Source organism: Aethina tumida, chromosome 6 (genome assembly GCF_024364675.1).
Source record: "Aethina tumida isolate Nest 87 chromosome 6, icAetTumi1.1, whole genome shotgun sequence".
Lineage (NCBI taxonomy): Eukaryota > Metazoa > Arthropoda > Insecta > Coleoptera > Nitidulidae > Aethina > Aethina tumida.
Window position 1 is genome coordinate 423,002 of NC_065440.1, and position 23,358 is coordinate 446,359.

The 23,358-nt window shown below is 30.0% G+C and overlaps 2 long non-coding RNA genes across 6 annotated transcripts; one reads left to right on the forward strand and one right to left on the reverse strand.

Annotated features, from left to right (window-relative positions):
- Window positions 1–1,820: 1,820 nt before the first annotated feature.
- On the reverse strand, window positions 1,821–14,162 carry LOC126266055 (uncharacterized). Its single transcript, XR_007548531.1, has 4 exons — window positions 14,058–14,162; window positions 13,853–14,003; window positions 13,690–13,802; window positions 1,821–2,094 (listed from the first exon to the last, which is right to left on the reverse strand). It is a non-coding gene; the product is annotated as an uncharacterized LOC126266055 (long non-coding RNA).
- Window positions 14,163–20,666: 6,504 nt separating this feature from the next.
- On the forward strand, window positions 20,667–22,886 carry LOC126266037 (uncharacterized). Of its 5 annotated transcripts, XR_007548502.1 has the most exons (5): window positions 20,667–20,779; window positions 21,003–21,063; window positions 22,146–22,281; window positions 22,447–22,568; window positions 22,748–22,886. It is a non-coding gene; the product is annotated as an uncharacterized LOC126266037 (long non-coding RNA). The 5 variants fall into 5 exon arrangements; XR_007548500.1 differs by lacking the exon at window positions 20,667–20,779 and having other exon boundaries at window positions 20,858–21,063; XR_007548501.1 differs by lacking the exons at window positions 20,667–20,779; window positions 21,003–21,063 and adding an exon at window positions 21,832–21,930.
- The last annotated feature ends 472 nt before the right edge of the window (window positions 22,887–23,358 follow it).

The following is a 23,358-nucleotide window of genomic DNA, read 5'->3' on the forward strand; positions in this document are numbered from 1 at the left end:
TGGGTCTCCAGGCCCCGTCCAGTCCCGTTCTCCTTCCACCGCCGAGCCTGCGGAACAAAATACAAAAGCAGTTCCGATCCACATCCGGGACAACTCGGTGTGGCCGGAACTGCGAAACAAATTCAAGGCCGAGGGCGTGAGGCTGAGAACTGCAACAAATACGTCGTCGGGAGTCCGCGTGTACCTGATAGTGACATTCTTCTTACTTCTCCCAGCGAAGTCAGTGGTATCCTTAAAGCCCTCAATAACCGGAAAAGTCCCGGCCCAGACACCATCCCCAACGTGGCCCTTAGGAAGCTTGCTACCATTCAGGTGGCAATGCTTACTAACATTATAAATGCGATGCTCCGTATCCACTACTTCCCGTCGGCATGGAAGGTGGCGACGGTAGTGTCTATTTTAAAACCCAACAAACCTGCCCACCTTGCTAGCAGTTATCGTCCCATTAGCCTCCTCTCTTCGCTAAGCAAGGTGGCGGAGCAGGTTATTCGGACACGGCTTGAGGAATTTATGGCTGACCAGCACATCCTGCCGAACGCTCAGTTTGGATTTCGTCGAGGCCATGGTACCGGTCATCAGCTTTTGCGAGTGACCACATGGCTGGAAGGCGTAACAAGGGGCAGCATGGTACCATGTTGCTCCTTGATGTCAAGCAGGCGCTTGACAGGGTCTGGCACGCTGGTCTAATACACAAACTGGCTTCGTTAAACTTTCCTTCTTATCTGATCGGCACTATCCGCTCTTTCCTTTCCAACCGCTCCTTTCGTTCCAGGGTTGGAAGCGAGTTCTCTTCTTCGAGAACTATTACCGCTGGTGTCCCGCAAGGCTCCAAACTATCTCCTACTCTCTTCAATCTCTATTGTAGCGACATACCATCTTGTCCTAGAGTTACTATGGCAATGTATGCCGATGACGTTACCTTAATTAGCTCCCACAGATGTATAGTTTATGCGGGGATCCATATTAGGAACTTCCTGCCTAAACTGCTCTGTTGGTACTCTCGATGGAGATTGGAGATCAATCCTTCTAAATTCGAAGCTATCTTCTTCTCAAATCGACGAAGGTTGCCACCTAAATTCCATATCAATGATCACCAAGTTGAGTGGAGTTCCAGCGCCAAGTACCTGAGTGTCATACTTGACAAGAAACTCAGTTTCTCTCGCCAGGTCGCTTTGGTAAAGGGGAAAGCTCTAGCGGCCTTTGTTGCTTTGAAATCTTTCTTCCTTTCTAAACGTCTTTCGTCTTCAATTAAGCTGCGTGTTTTTAACGCGACAGTCCACTCTCTCTTCACCTATGCTCTTCCTATATGGGGCACCGCCGCCCCTTGGCTCATTAGGTCCCTGCAAGGGACCTACATGAGGCTAGTGAGGTCGGCCCTTGGTGTCCCATACTATATTCGTAACAGACAAGTCTGTTTCGAATACAACATTTCCTCTCTTTTGGAGCTGCGGCGCAAACATGCACTCAATCTCCGGAGGTCTATCTTTCAATACTCTAATCCGGAGATTGCATACTTGCATGACATCCAACCCTGTGAATCTGACAGATGCAAGAGACCTTGTCTCTTGGCTGTCTAGACCACTGCGTCTCTTTGGGACATCTTTTCTTTAGTATGTGGCGGTTAGCTGCAAACCTCTTTAATTTTTTCCTTCTCTGTATTTTCCTAAACCTATATGGTTATACCCTTAGGCCATGATCTTCGGATCGGTGCCCGGAGAGGGGTTTTTAGTCGGTTAGTCCGACACTGCCTTCGACTTCCACCAGAAGGCGTCTTGTAGATTTTCCCCTCTTTGACCCAATAAAAAAAAAAAAGTCCTAAAAATGTTCAAAGGAATTGTATTTTAATTTTTTTCTTTTTAACGTATAAATATAAATATTTTTTTATATAGAATTGTCTCAAAACTTAGGTGGCTGTTGGCATAAATTTCCTCAGGTGAGTGCCACCCATAATACGAAAACTGAACTAAGTAGATATATAAATATTTGATTCACGAAATTTAAAACCTTCTAAGTGTTTATACTTATTCCATTTTTCCCACTTCAGCAAGGTCAAACGATTGTAGGTCAGTGTTATTTGAGGTCCTGGACAGATTGCTGAAGATAATTATCTATGTTAGACTCAGACTCAGACTCATGTCCCAAAAAGAGCCTTGTTTTACAACACACTCCATATTCACTAGATTTACTAACAACAGACTTCTGGCTATAGAAGAGTTCAAAATACAGGAACATGGGTCCTAGAAAAGGCCCCAAACAATGAATTCAACTTGGTTTTGAATCGTTTTACAGACGTATAAATAATGGAGTGTACTTGGAATAATATTAAACAAAAAATACGATTGGTTTCCCGTTTCACTTATCTAACATCAGTCACCTAATTTTTATGACAGACTGTGTTAACATTAACACTAAAATAAAAAATAAAGTAAGGTTGAATATATACAAAATATTAAAGGATAATACATTAAGTCTTTTTAATTTTAAAAATGTTGTAAAAATTATTTTTTTTTTCAAATAACGATAACTATGATCATCAATACAAAATTTTGCCTAGTTTATTTTGTACATTACACTTCTGTTACCATTTTCATAAATACTTCATTATATTAAAAAGCGGTGACCAAATAAACTTTAACATATTTAATAATCACTCTAAATTCTTTAAATAGTTAAAAATGTTAGAATTTTAATAATAAAATAAATTTAAGAGTAACACTTATTTACTAATAATTAAAAAAAAGTTTTTACTAAAAATTCTTTACAATATAAGCATGTTTCCAATATTTAAAAAAGTTATTAAATATAATTTATCAAAGGTTGTTAAAAACATTAGTGAATGAGTTAATTTAAAACTTATAAATATTTGGCAAATGGTACTGATTGTAAAATATTGTTTTTCAACTATTTTTCTAAAAGTAATTAGTATTAAATGCAAATGTTACATTTCATTTTTATTTACATGTTTCCAGTAAATTATATTATACAATTATCTAATTTTAGTCACAAAATTATTTACTTTCAAGTAATATTTTGAAACGTACTTTAAAATATTTCAGAGAATATCAATTTAACTTAAATTGTTCACATTTATGGTTCAAATAGGTTTCTCGTTATGTAAATGGCAGTTTGATTAATCTCCCACAGAGAAAACAAAATACAAATAATGTTCAAAAATTTGTATAACATTAGAAATCTAGAAAAATGGATAATTAAATGAATTCTCTGTAGATCTTTATTAATTTTATATTTATGAAATTTTATCTTTGATTTATAAAATATTATTTATTTATTTATTTATCAAATTAGTTACCATTTAGCTTTAATTCTATGAAAAACTTGAAATGTTTAATTAATTAAATCATTTTAATGAGAAACTAAATAATGTAATGTAAAAAATATATCAAATTATTCTTACAATCACGTATATGAATATCAATGTAGTAACTTTGGTTCGACTACTTGTTCATATTAATTCCTCTTTATCTAAATGTTAAATTGCTCACTCATTTGGAGTGAGAAAACTAAACTGACATTCTGGTAGCTTCCATTGTTTCATTATCCACTACTTAAATCCAATAAATTGAATGTTTACACAAACTTAAAACACCATTGTAATTGCACTGAGAACCACACTTACACATATTAATTTTTTGTATTATTAAAAAATTACAGTAAGAATTGGTTCTAAAACATTATTGTATGTGATTACTTAACTAAAATAAATATAAATCTATATATACATGCTATGTTTAATTACTGTCTGGGTACTTTCGAAGTAGAAGTCATTACATATACTAATATGCTAAATTAGTAAAATATTTATTATTTTCAGTAATATTTTCATAAATGAATTGCAAATACAAAATAATTTTACAACCTGTGCAAAGCTCTGTATTCATACAAAATGTTATTTATATTATTATTTAAACACACAATGAAATTAAAAGAAAAAAACTGTCCACAGAAGTGATCAAAATCAATTCAATTGATTTCTAATTAATATTTACCAAAATTGATATAAAAATAAGACGATAAAAAGCGAGATTAATATAAACATATTAATGAGTATATTGATTGAGAATTATATTACAATATTGTTTTGTTTAATCCTCTTTGAATATTCTGTATATGGATATATTCAATTAAATCATTAGTAACAAGCTAAATGAAAGTACACTGATCTTAAGGGTTTCAGGTTTATTTGAATAATAATAAACTCAGCTGCACAGGTGTAAAGGTGTACATTATGTACGTGTAGTTTATCAGTTATCGATGTTATATCTGATAGATAAGCACATTATATTATTTATCTGCGCATTAGAAATATAATACTTCTTTGTGCATTGTTAAATATTTCTTAGTTGCAAGGACATACTCTAGAATTAGAACATCTTAGTTTGTAAAATATTATTCTTTGTTAGTATAAGTTATAAATAGGGGTACCCTACTGTATCGCATTCATTCCTATTCCTATTATTATTCTAATTCTTATTTCATCATTCCAATTCCATCTTCAATAAGTATTTTGTATTCTAACTTTCTGTTCAACTAAATATAGTAATAAATTGTATAAGTAAAATAAAAGTTTTTTAAAAATATAAATAAGTGTCGTGATTCGCAACAAATTTGGCGACGAGGATGGGATATCTTCAACAATAGCCAGAAGAAGATCATACGTAATCTACTCAAGCAGCTTTTGGTGGAAGAATCCTTTGAAGATAACGAATCTCGCACAAGATGTCCAGAATACTGTAAGTCGATTCCTTTTCTTACCATTCCTTATTTTTGCTCATAATTGATATAGTTAATTCGTATTTAATTCGTTCTATTATAATCTTATAACAATGCCTGATTCAACTAGTGAAGAAATGCCTACATATAAATTGACTGAATTGTTTTCTCTTATACCTGAATATGATGGTGATCAAATTTTATTAAGTGCTTTTATAAATTCTTGTAATACAGCTTTGGAATTATGTGAAGGTAAACAAGATATTTTATTAACTGTCCATATCAAAAATAAATTACGTGGTCGTGCTTCTCAATTGATAAACTCTAGAAATATTAATAATTGGCGAGAAATCAAAATTTTATTAAATACTCATTTTGGTGACAGTCGTGATTTAAACTCTTTAATTCATGATTTAAATAGAATTAGACAGGGACCAAATGAAAATCCGTTAGGTTTTATTCACAGAATCAATGCACATAACGCAAAACTGCATAGTTGTATAAACATTCAGAATCAGAAAAGGAAAGTCAATGCACCATGATTGACAATATGTGCCTTGATACTCTCCTTACCGGTCTAGATAGTAAATTAGGGTCAATAATACGTGCAAGTAATCCGCAAAACCTTGTTGAGGCAGCAATTCGTATAAAACGCGAATGTCAACTAAACTACCTGGAAGCCTCTAAGTCACCTAATAAGAATCAAAATTATTCACAAAATAAAAATGCAAAATCTAAATTTTGTAATTATTGCAAAAAGTCTGGTCATTCAATTAATGATTGTAGAAACAAGAATAACAATTCACAAATAAGCCAAATTAATAGAACGCATTCTAATTATAATTATAATAATAATAACAATTATCAAAAGAATCCCTATAACTCAAATAATCCGAATAATCAAGCTCGTTATAAACAAAACTATAACTCAAACCATTTTAATCCTAGTTATAAAAAACCTCAATTTAATCAATCTAATTCCAATAATCAGAGCAATAACTACTCAAGAAGTACAAATGCTTTAAACGGACAACAGAAGTGCACGATGGACAATGTAACTCCTTCAACATCAAAAGCCCAACCAAATCAAATCAGAACAGAAAGAACAACGTTTTGAATACACTTTTCCAATATAATAATTCAAATAATCATAATAATTATAATATTAAAAATAATTCCCATGAACATAATAATAAATATTCTCATAAAAAAACTCAACAAATAAAAAATTATCATCATCATAAACAAATAAATAAATCTTATGACCAAAAGTGTCAAATAAATAATAATGAATATAATAATGAATATAATAATAAAAATGTCGTAGTAGAAAATGAATACTGTGGTGAAAGATATTGCAACGTTGAACCTGACCATTTTTATGAAAATTTTGAAGGTATCTATGAAAGCTGTAATAATGAGTCAAATAGCGACAATCTTTTAAATAACAATGATGATGCAACTTATGTTAATGCTTTGAATGAGAATGAAATACCCAATATTACGATTTCCTTAAAGAAGGATTCGTATAATAAAATCATTAATAAACCTTATATTTACTATATAACATTTAAAGCTGGGAATAATATTAAATTAATTACGGGAATAGATTATAAAATAACAATTATGAAACCCAATTTTTATAAAAATGTTGAAATATATTCAACTAATGAAACTAAATACAATGAAGAAGAATTAATCGAACTATTAAAGAAAAGTGAAGATAAATATATTTCAGAATTAAAAATCGAATATAATGATAAAATCAAAAATGATAATATAAATAAAATATACGCTGTTCTAAATATAAAAGAAAATAAAATAATTTTACCAAAACTCATATTATGATGAATCATAATAATGATCAAAATAATTTGAAATTTGTAATAGGAAAATTTTGAAATGGAAATTTTAAATTTTTAATTGACACCGGTTCAACAATTACAATTGTGAAACCTTATGTCATAAGTGAAGATACAACAATTCAAAAAACGCACACAATAGTTGCAAGTGTGAATGGTGCTTTTACAGTTGATAAAAAATGTAAATTTGATATATTTAATGACACCTACGATGTTTACATTCATGATTTAAATTTAGAATTTGATGGAATTTTTGGAATAGATATCTTAAATTATTTTGGAGCAAGAATTGATCTTAATAAAAATGAAATCTTCTTTAAGAAAGTTAATTATTCAATACCTTTATACAATAATGAATCGTATGAAAATTGTCAAAAATCAGTAAACGTAGTAATTTCTCCAAGAACGGAACAAATTATAAAATTAAAAACAAATTCAAAAGTTAAAGAAGGACTATGTTTAAAACAAACCATAAATAAAAACCTATTATTAGCTGAAGCAATTGTTAAAGTAGAGAACGGACATTTTTTAACAACAATTTGTAATACAAGTGAAGATGAAATAGAAACAAAAATCAATCCGATAGAAATTATAGAATTACCAAATATTATCGAAAAAATAAACAGTAACAATATTACAACACCTAAATCTAGAAACGATAAAATTCTTGATCAATTAAGATTAAAACATTTAAACGAAGAGGAACAAAATTTAATAGAAGACTTATGTTTAAAATATAACGAAATATTTTATCTAGATGGTGATAAATTATCATTTACTAATGAGATTAAACATTGCATTGATACAGGAAATACAAAACCAATATACACAAAATCGTATCGATATCCGCATATCAACTAGGTAAATGTTCTTATTTTGCAACCCTAGATCTTGCTAGTGGTTTTCATCAAATAGAATTAAATAAAAAAGATATTCCTAAAATAGCATTTACAGTTGAAAATGGTCACTATGAATATATTCGTATGCCATTTGGATTAAAGAACGCTCCTTCTACTTTTCAAAGAGTGATGGATCATATAATGTCTGGTATTCAAAATGAAAAATGTTTAATTTATATGGATGATATTATTATTTACTCTCCTACTTTAGAAGAACATATACAAAGATTGAATGAAGTTTTTAAACGATTACAAAAGTATAATTTAAAATTGCAACCAGATAAATGTGAATTTCTTCGTAACGAAGTTTGTTATTTAGGTCACATTATTACTTCAGATGGATTAAAACCAAATCCTGAGAAAATTCACGCTGTTCAAAACTTTCCTCAACCTACTAATGTTAAAGAAATTCGAACATTCCTTGGTTTAACTGGTTATTACCGCAGATTTATTCCTAATTATGCAAAAATTATAAAACCTTTAACAAATCTCTTAAAAGAGGATATTAATTTTGATTTCGACAGAAAATGTATTGATTCATTTAATTAATGTAAACAACTGCTTATCTCTTCTCCAATATTACGTTATCCAAACTTTGAAGAAGAATTTATACTCACAACCGATGCTTCTGCATATGCTATAGACTCGGTACTTTCTCAAGGTCCTACATCAAAAGATTTACCAATCGCTTACGCATCAAGAACGTTAAGTCCCGCAGAAATTAAATATTCTGTAATTGAAAGAGAACTTCTTGCAATAATATGGTCAGTAAAACATTTCCGTCCATATCTCTATGGAAGAAAATTCGAACTTATCACAGATCATAGACCTTTAACATGGCTTTTCTCAATAAAAGATCCGGGTTCAAGACTAGCTCGTTGACGTTTAAAATTAGAAGAATATGACTATGAAATTATTTACAAACCAGGAAAAATAAACCGAAACGCAGATGCTTTATCACGTATTAAAATTGAAAATATTAACGCTATGGACAATAATGATAAAAATGATAATCTCAGTGAAACAACTGAAATAGCTCCTGAATCAACAAAAGAAGAATATAAACGATTTATTGAAATAACAAAAACTGAATCTATAATAGACTTCTCAAAAATTTCATATACCAACAATCAGATATTAGACAAACAACATAAAAATGTTGTAGTATTTTTTCAAAAAGGAAATATAAATAAACTTCAAGAACAAATAATGGATGATTTCTTAAATTATAATGAAGATTTCTCAACAACGAAACTAAATACCGTCTGTAGTTCGTCAGTGCCTAATAGACGATATTTCATAATTGCAATTACAAATGAAAAGGAAGACATACAAAGACAAATTTTTAAAATTCTTTACGAAAACAAAGATATATTTTCTGAAGATAAAACGTACTATTTTGAAAACCTCAATGAAATTAATATAGCAGACATACTCTCTTTTATATTTGCCGATAACGAAAGAAACTTTGTAATCTGTAAAAATATAATTATAGAACCAAACGTCGAACGTAATACTATTTTAACTTTCATAATGGAAAAAATAATCTTCATAGGGGAATTAATGAAACCTTGCGAAGAATCAAAGAAAAATATTATTGGAAAAACATCCAAAAAGATGTTGAGAATTACGTGAAATCTTGCGAAGTATGTAACAGAACTAAAAGTAACCGACAGAATACAGATCAACCTCTTGTGATAACTGAAACTCCTAAAACAGCCTTTGAAAGATTAAACATAGATATTTTGGAAATCCCAAAATCTAATTACATCTTAACTATCCGCGACGAATTAACAAAATTCACACAAGCATATCCTTTAATGAACAAGTCTGCAAAACAAGATGCATTAACACTGTTACTATATTTTCAACACTATGGTATTCCTCTCCGAATTCATTGTGATGCTGGAAAAGAATTTAACAATAACATCATAAAAGATTTAGCCAAACTATACAATTTCAAATTAACTTTTAGCTCAGTGGCACATCCGCAAAGCAACGGATCACTGGAACGATACCATTCAACTTTGATTGAAATGATAAGAATCTTTAAAATAGAAAACCCCGATGAACACATCTTAAATGCTCTACCTTATGCTGTAATTTCCTATAATAATACGAAAATAAAAACAACTGGTTTTACACCATATGAATTAATTCTAGGACACACTAGTAGTCGAAATCCAGAAAATTATTACAATGAGTCACAACTAATAAGTAAATATGCGAATGAATTGAAAAATAAAGCTAGTTACCTTAATAAACAAGCCAGATTAAATATTGAGAGATCAAAAGAAAAAGCAAAAATTAGATTCGATAAACATGTAAACTATCCTAATACTTTCGAAGTAAATCAAAAAGTATGGTTAAAAGAGAGCCAGATAGGAAATAAACTAAAAGACAAATATCTATGTCCATTTACAATAAAAAGAATTGTACTCCCAAACTCTGCTGTCATATCAAATGATCAATATGAAACCCAAGTCAATTTTGATAGATTAAAATTATATACTGAAAGAATTAAAGAAAATTAACAATAACCTTTGTTACAGGATTGCCCTAATACTCTTATCAAAATACCAAAATATAATAACGGAAAACTTCAAAATAATCCCATTAAATCATACTCTAGGAATATATTATCACTACGAACAAAATATTAAGATCTCGAATGATCAATGGAAATTAATTGTGTATAGAAATATTGACTTTATAAGAGATGCTTTTGATAGAAACGAAATAATTTTACAAACTTTAAAAGACTCCTTAGATATTCAGTATGCACGAATGTTATACTTTGTTGCTGAAATTAGACCTCACACTGTTGTATTGGAGATAGAATTATTAAACAAATTAAAGACCAATTTAACGAAATTAAATTAGACACAGAACATTATTCGAAAAGAAATAGAAGAGGATTAATGAATGGTATTGGTGCCGTTTGGAAAACCATCTCAGGAAACTTAGACGCATCAGATGGTGAATATTATGATAAATGCATTGACCAAATCGAAAAAGATGAAAAACATATCGAAAACTTAATGAAAAATCAAATACTAATTACTACTTCAACAATTAAAAATTTCAATTATACTATTCAAAAACTCCAAATTGACGAAGAAAAGTTTAACAATGATATAAAAATTATTGATATTATGATCTCTAATATAACCGACAATATGAATCTACTTGAAGCGAAAATTAAAGTTTTCAATCTCTGCGAACAATTATTGGAATCTTTTATTTTTATCAATGGAGAGCTTGACGATATTATAAATAGTTTAACATTCGCGAAAATAAATATTGTGCATCCTTCTGTAATACAACCTCTAAACCTTTTACATGAACTCTCAAAGATAAATTCAGAATTAAGAAAAGATAGCTTACCTTTAGATAACACTAAAGAAAACATTCCAAAATTTTTAAACATTATTAAATTAGATGCATATCAATCGAACTCTAAAGTAATTTTTGTACTAAATATCCCAACAGTCCAAATAGACTCGTTTAAGCTATATCACTTATTTTCCCTTCCATTAAAAGATGATCGAACTAAACTTTTTCATACTATCCTAAATTCCCATAAATACCTAATCACATCCGATTTTAATCGACAGTATGCAGTAACAAATGACATAGATAAATGTCAAAATATAGACACAAAGACGAAAATATGTAAAAACATTGTTCTATATCCTGTGGATAATAATGCCATTTGTGAAGCTCAAATTTTGATGAATCCAAGAAAAAAAAAAAAAAAAAATTCCAGAAACATGTGTAGTTTCAACCTTTGATTAACAAGACTATAATATTCAACCTCTAAATACTAATAAATGGTTAATAGTGACTAGTAATCCTATATCTATCACTATTACATGTGCCAATACTCCAACTGAAACTGAATTCACCAAAACTAATGTCATTATCCAATTAAAACCGGATGTGTACCGGATACATAGGCGAAGTCAAAATTTCGTCCAACTACGAAAAAGCAGAATCCAATTATACAGATGTAATAATAACTCCACAAATACCTTTTGAATGTTGCCTACATCTGCCAAAACAAGAAAAACTTCCGAAATTAAAACCTTTGAAAATTAACAAATTCAACCTAGATGAACTTAAAGTAGCAGAAACAAAATTGAATCAATATCAAGACCAGCTTGATAACCTTATCAACGAAACCATCATTACAAAACATTGGCCATGGTTCACTTACCTGTCAGTAACCATTATTGTTACTATCATAATTATCTACATATGCTGTAAAATAAGAAGAAGAAGGACCATCATAAATCGAATCACCTCTTCAAATCAATCTCCACCACCACCATCTGGACCAACAACGAGGATTCAACCCCTTCTTTCAAGATCGCAACGAAGACGTCCCTCCATTTGACGAGTGCGCGATCCTACCATTGAACAAAACGAACTTTCCGAAGTGATATTTAATGACAATAATAGTGTTAAATTTGTGCCAGTTTAAATTATGAACTTTTATGAACTATTATAAAACTCCTTTATAACTTTATAATTTTATTTTTTTTTTGATTTTTATTCTTCGATAGAATAAAACTCTTTTAAAACGGGGAGTTGTTATATCTGATAGATAAGCACATTATATTATTTATCTGCGCATTAGAAATATAATACTTCTTTGTGCATTGTTAAATATTTCTTAGTTGCAAGGACATACTCTAGAATTAGAACATCTTAGTTTGTAAAATATTATTCTTTGTTAGTATAAGTTATAAATAGGGGTACCCTACTGTATCGCATTCATTCCTATTCCTATTATTATTCTAATTCTTATTTCATCATTCCAATTCCATCTTCAATAAGTATTTTGTATTCTAACTTTCTGTTCAACTAAATATAGTAATAAATTGTATAAGTAAAATAAAAGTTTTTTAAAAATATAAATAAGTGTCGTGATTCGCAACATCGATGTCTAAAACATTAAGAGGAAAAATCAAAACAAATACAAATTTATTTAATAACAGCAAAAACAAAAGAGTATTTGAAGCATTCCATTTTTAACATTATTTGCTATATTTCACATAGCATGAATTAAACTGAAATTACAGAGAAAAAATCAAGTAGTCATAGGCACAGGTTACCTTTCGAAACAATATTAACATAAAGTAGCAAAAGTAAATATTAATGAGAATAATTGTTTGAATATTAAAATTTTATTATTAATAATATCTATAGTTGTTCGGGTTTATTGGTTGACGTTTATTGGAATTATTTCCTAACGTTTCACTAGCACGAGTGGCTAGCACCTTTAGAGATTTGATTTGGTCCGTGTCACTTTGATATCTGATTGACAACTAAATGACATCTTAGACAATTGATATTCTTGAAATTTCGTGCTGTTCGTTGGCCGTTCTTATCTGCTTAGCGATTTTAGTGTTTTTGAGCACAAACGAAACTGCATCTTGGAACAATCAGTCAAGTCTGTTGTAGTTGAACATGCAATGTTAGATGGAAATCACAGGATAAAATTACAAGATACACAATTGCTTGCCTCGACAACCAGATATCGCAAGAGAGTGATTAGGGAAGCGATTTAAATCCTTAAGCACGGAAACTTCAACTGAAAAGAAGAAGCATTGAAACTCGATAAAATATGGACACCAATGCTCAAAAACACTAAAATCGGTAAGCAGATAAGAAAGGCCAACTAACAGAACGAAATTTCTAGAACATCAATTGTCTAAGTTATTTAGAATATTAGACCTTTGAAGATGCTAGCTACTCGTACTAGCGAAACGTTAGGAAATAATTCCAACAAACGGCGACCAATAATCCCGAATCACTATTGATATATTGAAAAATGGTTTGTACAGAATGAACATTCATCGGTGGATTAGATCTAATTGATCGTAACTTACGGGACTTATTAAATTAGTGTAATTTAACATTTACACTAATTACATAACATAGACAAGTCAAATATATTCAATTGCATGAATACTAGTTTACATGAATGAATATAAAATTATTTAATAGTAATTAGCTTAACTTCGAAGTGAAATATGTTTTGTTAAACTTAAATATATAAATATAATTACTACCATTTTTTAAATTAAGTAATTAAACAGAAACATATTTTTTAACTTTGTTTTTTGTGTTTGAAATGTATGTTAAAGAACATATTCTTATCATATACAAATAAAAAAAAGATTACTAACCTTCAATAATTCATGTCGTATCTTGCATAAATTGCAATACAGCATTATGGCATCGCGTGTAGAAATTATTTTTTTAACCTCCCATTAAACAGATATGTCATTGCAATGGTCACCTAAAATTATTACGAATTTTACATATTCAAATTGATAAATTAATATGAACCAAAACAATTTATATTATGTTGAATCCCTCCATATTCTTAATTTAGGGCGCCAGAAGATTTTCAGATGGGGTGCCTGCGAAGAAACCACGACACTTAGACACTAAAGTTTTATGCATCAACACGTGGTCCCTGGTTTTTTTCAGTTTCAAACTACAGTACATAAATTAGAATGTAAACAAAAAATACACAAACAGGAACACTCACCGTCACCAGGACAAATATAGCACACGTTATACAATCAGTATCCCTGGGGATGACGAAGAAAAACCTGGAAAATTAACCAACCACCTCGTGGTTGTTCCACTAGCAACTGACACTTTGTACACACTTTGTTTCCGAAATGGCCACCATAGAAATCCTAAGAAGTACCAACCCAATGTTATAAATAAGAAATATTACTGGGCACGATATCAGGATGCGGCCATTTTGAAAACGGTGTTGCCATTTCTTATAGACTACAGATGTCTATTTGTCCATCTGTCACTTTCTATTTAAAATTTATATTAAATGAGTATAGGTTAGGTTTTTTTTTATAAGGGGAAAGTCAGAAGACAGAAAACCCCCCCGGGTACCGATCCAAAAGGTCTCAACCCAGATGGATAACGCATACGTGTAAGCGTATGCGGGTGAGCTGAACCAGAAGACTAAAGCTGACGTAGACGCCAGCCCACTGTCAACTGGTTCGAGAAGAACAAGTCCAATCTGAGGAAGAGCGGAGATCTTCCTGGGGATGGATTGGACTTGCAGGTGTTGGATCCGTTAGCTCCCCACTACCACTGGCTTGTGGAGCGGTACTGGGCTCCAAGACCACGACAAGGTGGATCCGTCCTGGGGTAGGTTAAGTTTTTCTGATATATATAATTATATATTTTGTATAATTTTATTATATATTCATGATAAAAACAAACAAATATATATATATATATATATATATATATATATATATATATATATATAAATTATATATAAATATAATATAAATTTTATATTATAATAATATAGAATAGAATATAGACTTCGACAGTCGTCCAAACTAAAACTGTAATATCATAATTATAACTAATATAACTGCTGTAAAAGTAACTTTCAGTATTTTGCAATAACTAAGCAGGAAGTATGGAATGAATTATTACAAATGAATCTGTACTTCAAATTCAATTAATGAAAATAAACGAACATATTAACTTTACGGTTTATAAAATAACAAACACAAACAATTAAATTACGTAAGTTGGTTATATAAAAAGTTTCTTACCAGAAATAAATTTTCTTAAAGCAAAAACATCATCTGACTGTCTTCTATAACCTAAAATCTACCAAGTTATAGCGTCCATGACACACTATTCTGAAATCTAGTAAATTATTTTCTCTTACTAAAGACACTAGATATTCCCCTGCTCATCTCGACAATTTTGGGGATTTTCTATTACCAATTTATAAAATCAAATATTAAAATCCCTAACTCATCCCGAGACAAAAAGGTCGTGCCTTTTCGGCGATTCCGAACGTCTATCATCGGCTGTTGCCCCTCCGTCCCTATTCACTTGGCCCCCCTGGAAAATGTTATAAACAAGAAACATTACTGAGGACAATTTCGGGATGCATGTTGCCATGTTGAACACGGTGTTGCCATATCTTATAGATTAGAGATATCTTTTTTTCCATCTGTCACTTTATAAAGGTTGGAAAACTGTCTTCTTAAAATTTATATTAAACTAGATGTACTCGCGACTTCGTTCGATAGCGTGTTGAATACGATCGTTTTCTAGACGGTGACTCCAAAGATTCTTGAGCTCTTAACAATGAAAGACGCCTTCTATCTAATTGTTATCGTTCATTCCTCTCAGAACTACTCTCATTCGACCTAGACATGGACATTAGAGTGTCCGTTATTTCCCAAATTGATTTTAAACTCTGCAGCGCCCCCTATATTTTTAGTAAATGGCCTAAAAAAATTATCCAATCCATATAAGCTCTTAATTTTGATAATAAACCGTGCCACAAAGAGAATTTATTTCCCATTTAAATAACATGGGGTTTTTGTACTTTGGAATTAATTTTTTCTCTGCGAAGCCAGTTCATACATTGCTGCGGCATCGAATTATTTTTGTAGGAAATTGAATGCTCTACAAAAAGTTTCTCATAACATTTTTCGAAAAAATCACTTGCTTCAAAGTTATTCAAGGTCAAAGTTGAACTTAAAATAATTTTTCATTTTTTTTTTCAATTTCCTACAAAAATAATTTGATGCCGCAGCAATGTATGAACTGGCTTCGCAAAGAAAAAATTAATTCCAAAAAGTACAAAAACCCCATGTTATTTAAATGGGAAATAAATCGTCTTTGTGGCACGGTTTATTATCAAAATTAAGAGCTTATATGGATTGGATAATTTTTTTTAGGCCATTTACTAAAAATATAGGGGGCGCTACAGAGTTTAAAATCAATTTGGGAAACAACGGACACCCTAATGGACATCCGTAATCAACAATTTGTATAACGACTTTCCCTATCTTGTCCAGATTCATTTTCACGTCGCAATCTTTGGCTTTTGGCCTTTCTCATGTTTTGACTTTCTTTTAGGCATAACTAAATATTAGAAAAAAACAACTATCACGTTACTAACTAAATAAAATAACCTATAAATAATTTAAGAATTTCAATGTAAATCTGAATATTGAATACAAATATACTTAATTTGTGGGAGAAGTGGTGGGAGGCGCCGACGTGACGGCCCAGCGGTGGCATGCGCGTGATCTGCGCGTGAGCTGCGCGTGGTAGTGGACAATACTTGGACATTGCAACATTACTTTATTTTTCTAAAATAAAAGAATTTTTCTAAGATAAAAGTTACTCCTTATTACATTAGCTACCTGCCAATAAAAGCCCCGTCAAAATCGGTCCAGCCATTTGAGAGATTAACCGGAAAAAACATACTATATATAAATGAGACATGATGACAATACATCAAATAAATACTTAAGGATACATCACTTCGACACTTATCTAAACTAATACTGTAATAAAATTATTATAACTAATTAGTTACCCGAAAATGTCAAGTTTTCTGTTGAAATATGTGATATATGACTGAGATAAAATTTTGAAGAAATCTAACAATACTGAATCTATTTTTTTTATTTGTTGTCACTGAAATCGAAAACACAATAGAGCTAATAAGAAAGCTATTGGAAAAATAGAATGGTAATAAATCATAGTATTAAGAAATTTGCGCATTATTACGTTAATACTAAACATTAAAACCTTGAAATTTGCAAAAATCACCTTCATATAGTCTCACCACATTTGGTGCTTGGAATTAAAACCAAACGTACAGGAATCAAGATCGGTCAAATCTTTACCAACATGAGAATCTAGAAGAAAGTACTAATGCAAACTTATTGTTGTTAGATTCTTTTGGGCTATTTTAAACCCATTTTATTTAACTGAGTGACACAAAAGGAAAGAAAGACGTAGGATTTTTACTTATATAAAAAGAATTATCAACAAAGTTTGCACTATTTAAATGTACACTATTTAAATAAACAACAAATGACGTGATTTTGTCAATACCGGAGATTTGTGTTGTTAAAATATTATTTACTTAATCAATATTTTTCAGTTACTACAGCTACTATTTCAAACTAATCATTTTGTTCATAAATTTGACTTAATCTTATATTTACTTAACAAAAACAACAACAACCAATTAAAACAACAACAAACTGGTAAATGATACTAAATTAAAATAAAAACATGTACAGTCAATAGGTACACAAATTTTGTTGTTTAATCTTAAACTTTAATTTTCATTCAATGTTTAATTTCAATATCATTAACCTTTGTTTTCGTTGAACAAATTTTCTTCAACTAATGTGATGTATCACTCTCAATACTCACATGTTGCACCAAACCGATATTAGATAATTTCTACTAACTGTTTTACTTTACTCAAATTTATAATACGGGAATAATTAAAACTCAGGTTAAAACAATATAACTATAATAGCAAATAAATATAAGAAAAAACAGAAACAAAAGAGAGTTTTACTACTTTACTTTACTTAAATTTATAATACGGGACCAATTAAAACTCAAGTTAAAACAATATAACTATGATAGCAAATAAATATAAGAAAAACAGAAACAAAAGAAAAAAAAATATGAAACTGAATGATTTAAAATTAACTTAAACACTTGGCAAAAAGATTGAACTTAACGAATGTTATAACAATTGATTTGGCAAAGAGTAAGTAGGTGGTGACTTAAGACCCTTAAGAAACAGAATGTCTCCAACCAACCTACTACAACTAAACAAATGTTATCAGTTACAATACTGACATTTTTTTGCATAAGGAAAAACCATTGTATATTTTCAATAATGTAAAAGTCATTTTTCATTAATTAAATTTATTAATATTGAGAAAACGTGAATAAAAAGATCAGACTTATAATTCTCTAAGATTTCAAGTAGGGGTATTTTATTAAATATTTTAATTTAATTTAAGAATATTTTATTAAATAGTTCTACATAAAACATGAAGAAATCTAACCATTTAAACTACGAACCAACTGTGCGGCAACACCCTGGCACTTGATGAGGATTCGAAAAGAAATCCGTTATGTTAAAAATGAAGTAACGCATAGATTAATTAGACTATTTTACGATTAATATAAATAAATTCGTTTGGCATTGTCACCAACTTTATTTATTTTTTGCCTAGTCAACCAGAAAATTAACTTAACTAAAACACTACAAACATAAGGTTTTTTTTTTTTTTGGGACAGAGAGGGGAAAGTGTAAACCAACCCCTCTCCGGGCACCGATCCGGAGATCATAACCAAAAGGAACCATATGTGATAACACATATGGGGGAAAGGGCGTATATATTACATATACGGGTGAGCTTAACCAGAAGACGGGACTGACAAAGATGCCAGCCCCCTGTCAACTGGTTCCGGAAGAACAAGCCCAATCTGAGGAAGGTCCTAGAACCTCCCTGGGTGAGGATTGGGCTTGCAGTTGATCCGTTGGCTTCCCGCCACCACTGGCTTGTGGAGCGGTACTGCCCGATGGATACAAACATAAGGTGATTTTAATGACAATAAGGTAACGTTGTGTTTGCGGTTGATAAGTATGGGTATATCCCCAACGTACGTCACCGACAACCGGCGTGAGCTTCATACGCTGTGTTGCCATTCACATATCATTTCATTATTTTCTTATTAGTCTTTGCGCTTTTGTGTCTTGTGCCTCGTTTTGTATATTTGTATTTTTACATAGTTTTATTTGTTAATGGTATTTTTATATGTCTATTCTTTTAAAATGTACTTATGATTATTTGATTATTTTCAGCATTGTTATTTCGTTCTTAAATTTTAAACATGTTATTTTTTGAGGTAATTGGAGTCTCAAATGAAGTACCAAATTTTATATAAAATTTCTAACTAGTTTTTCTTTAATCACAGTATTTTTTAATAATACCTAAATACTTAAATACTTATTGTATATATATATTTAATTATTTAGGTTAGTATACTTTTCTTTCAAATTTGAGATTATATGTAATTTTTAGCTTTACATTTATGTTTCATATAAAACTTTTGTTAATTGTTTAGATTCGCAGCTCCTAATTTTGGCTGTAAAAAATAGAAAGAAACACATTCTTCCTATTATTTTTTTCAAAATATTGTACTCGCGCCGAAGAGTATGTTTTCAACAAATAAAAAATTAAGATTTTCCTATAGAAAATTCAATTTTAAGTTGAAAAATATTGACTAATTAGATTTTTCATTGAAATTTTTATGAACAATTTTTTTTATATTGTGTGTCTATTTTTCTCAATAAGTTCAACAAAAATAGAATATATTCAAAAAAAAAAAAAATAAATAAAAACCTAATATAACCTAACCTGACCTATATTTTTTTCAGAAAGTTCATCAAAAAAAATTGTTAATATTCAATTTAATAAAAATTACAAAATTTTCAAAAATTCAACAAAAATTGACAAATTACATTATTGACAATTTTTTTATATTCTATTTTTGATGAACTTTCTGAAAAAAATAGGTCACGTTAGGTTACATTAGGTTTCCATTTCTTTTTTTTTGAAAATATCCACCAGCAAAATTTCGTTCATCTTGAAAATAATATGGTTCATACTCAAAATGTTGAGAACACATGGATGCGATGCAAAAGGAAACTTCGTCACCAATTTGGAACTACAGAAGATTTATTTCTCTCATATATGCATGAATTTATTTGGAGAGATAAATTCCGAAACGAGGACCATTTCAGTGCCATACTTAAGTGCATTAGACAACAATATCCTCTCTTACAATAAATTTTAATTCCGTATTTATTGTTTCGTTTCATTTCTTTCGTATTATTTGCCACAACAAAGGCATGATATAATGTCAAATAAAAATAAATTATAATTTCTCCAAATACGACTTATAAAACAAATTGGCAACACCGCCCGCAAATTAGAAGTATAGCGGTCAGACAGCGACGTACGTTCTGCATAGGTTCATACTTATCAACCGCAAACACATTATCTGACAATAATATTATTGTAATATTTGTAGCGACATGAAAGTGAACTGGGTTGCATAACCAGTTTCAGGTTGGCACAACTGCTGTTTACAGGGGAGGTCAAGCGAATAGGGACGGAGGGGCAACAGCCGATGATAGACGTTCGGAATCGTCGAAAAGGCACGACCTTTTTGTTTGGGGTTGTAGGGATTTTTCATGTTTAATTTTAAAAATTGGTAATGGAAATTCCCCAAAAATTTCCGAGATGTATAGGGAATATTTAGTGATTTTAGTAATTTACTAGATTTTAGAATGGCGAAATTCAGTAGTTTTTAGGTTAGAGAAGAGAGCGTGGTCGAGGAATGTTAGTACTTTGAGAAAGTATATTTCTGGTAAGAATCTTTTTATATACCACTATATATAATTTAATTGTTTGTATTTGTTATTGTATATTATTTTACATAGCTTGTTAGAATGTTGTTTATTTAAATTGTTCAATAATTGAATTTAATGTAAAATTTTTCTTAATTCATTTCATTTTTGCTGGTCAGTTATTATTGCAAAATTTCATAAAGTTCTTATACAGCAGTTGTAATAATTACATTACGGTTTTAGGTTAGATGACCTCTTGAAGAGATGTATCTTTAAGGATCCCCAATGCAAAAAATACTTCCAGGTATATATATGATAATAATATAATAGAATAAATTTTATAATGGATTTTTCTCAGCAATCTCTAGTTTTTGGTTATAATAGTAAATATTGTAGTTATTCTAAATGTTCTAACAAATATCTTACTAATGTTAAAAATTTCAATTTTAAAAATAAGTCTTTTTCCTGTTCCACTACACATTTTTCTACAGTTCTTTCAACTTTTATTAGTATTAATAATGTTCAAGTATCCAAAATTCCTAGTTCTAGTTTTTGCCCTATTCTTTCAAATAATTCATATGGTAAATCTGTATCTTCCGTCTGTGTTAAAACTACAATTAGTAATAATAATGCTGAGAAGAATTCTTTGTTGTATAAGATGCATCGAAATACTATTTCTAAAATTTCAAAATTAAAAGCTTAAATTAAGATTAGAAAATATTTGTTCTGATTTAATTATATAGTATGTATACTTTAATGTTTTTTGTTTTTACCATTGATATATAATAAAGTTGATGTGAAATATTTAATTGTTTTGTTTTTATATACCTTTGAAAAAACCTAACCTATACACATTTGAAATTGAAAATTTTAAATGAAAGGTTTCCCGCCCTAAAAAAGAGACAGATAAACAAAATATGTAAGAAAAGGCAACACCGCATTCAAAATGGCAACATGGTTACATACCGAAATCGTGCCCAGTTATGTTTCTCGTTTATAACATTGAATTGGTACTTCTTAGGTTTTCTATGGCTGTTTAACAGTGAAGGTTAAGATCAAAGAAGCCGTTATAAGCCACGCTTCGAAAAGTTCCAGTTGTAAAATTATGTTCGGTGAATAAGCTGAGAATACCATCGCATGAATGAATGAATCAGAAACGTAAATATAAAAAGTCAGTCTCACATTTACTGTAAACTAATTTTGCTTTGTATGATATCGATTGTGTGTTTTAAAAAGTATAATTGCAACTGTTCAATTTTGTGTGGTATATATATTTTTATTAATATGTAGATAGCAAATGCTGAACATATCGTCTAATGTGTAACTAAGTATTATCTAAAATTATCTTATTAAATTGAATAAATAACATTGATTTTTTCTTTACAGCATTTAACCAAGAAATTTAAAAGCTTCCCACCATGTTGAAAGTTCCTTAGGGCAAATGAAAATTTAAACTGGCATGTAATGACATGAAATGTATGAGGAAAGGGTATGAAATGAATCAGAAATGTAAATATAAAAGGTCTGTTTCATATTTACTATAAACCAATTTTGCATAGTATCATACCGATTGTTTTAAAAGTGCAGTTACTAGAGTTCAGTTTTGTATTGTAAAAATATAAATTATATAAATTATATCAAATTATTTTAATAAATTGGATAATTAATTTCAATTTTTTGTTTTCAGCATTCAACCAAGATATAACTTTCCACCAAGTTTTAAGTTCCTTAGGACAAATGAAAAATTAAATTGCCATGTTATTTTATGAGGAAAGGAAATAAAATGAATCAGAAACGTAAATATAAAAGGTCAGTCTCATATTTACTATAAACTAATTTTGCATATTAAACCGATTGTGTTTTTATAAGTACAATTACAACTGTTCAGCTTAGTATTATAAAAATATAAATTTTCATTAATATGTGGATAAGCAAATGTTGAGCATATAGTCTAATAAATTTTAATTTATTTCTTATCATACTAAAAGTTACAGGCAGATGTCTAAAGATGTGCCAAAATATCTTCAATGGAGTATTGCAACTCTACAATAACATGCCAAATAAGACAATCTCTATGATTGAAGATGCAGGAAAAAGAAAACCGACTGAAGAGTTTTATGGAATTGATGAGTTTAATGAATTGTATAACGAAATAATTGCTGAACAACCATCAAAAAGAAGGAAAACAATTGCGGATTAAGGAGGCATTTTTACAAATGTATTTCCGGGTGAATATTTTTTACATCCATTAATCATTTTTGCACAAAAGGTTTACGGTGGAAGTTTTAAGTGGAAGTTTAATGCTTCGATATACCTCAAAATGTTTACAGGTAACAATATACCACAGTTCACTTTATATCACATTCACCTACATTTTAAAATGGTTTTTAAATTATTGAAGTCTATACCATTGCTAGATGAAAGACATCTGAAACAAAATTGCCCACTGAGGTGCTTAATTACCTCGGTGAAGCACGGAAAACTTTGGAAATTCCCTTTATAGATGAATTACCAAGTACGCCGAAGAAACCATTTGTCAGTTTAGGAGTAATCAACGAGAAGTTGAAAGATAAATTTAACTGTTTAAAATAAAATATAT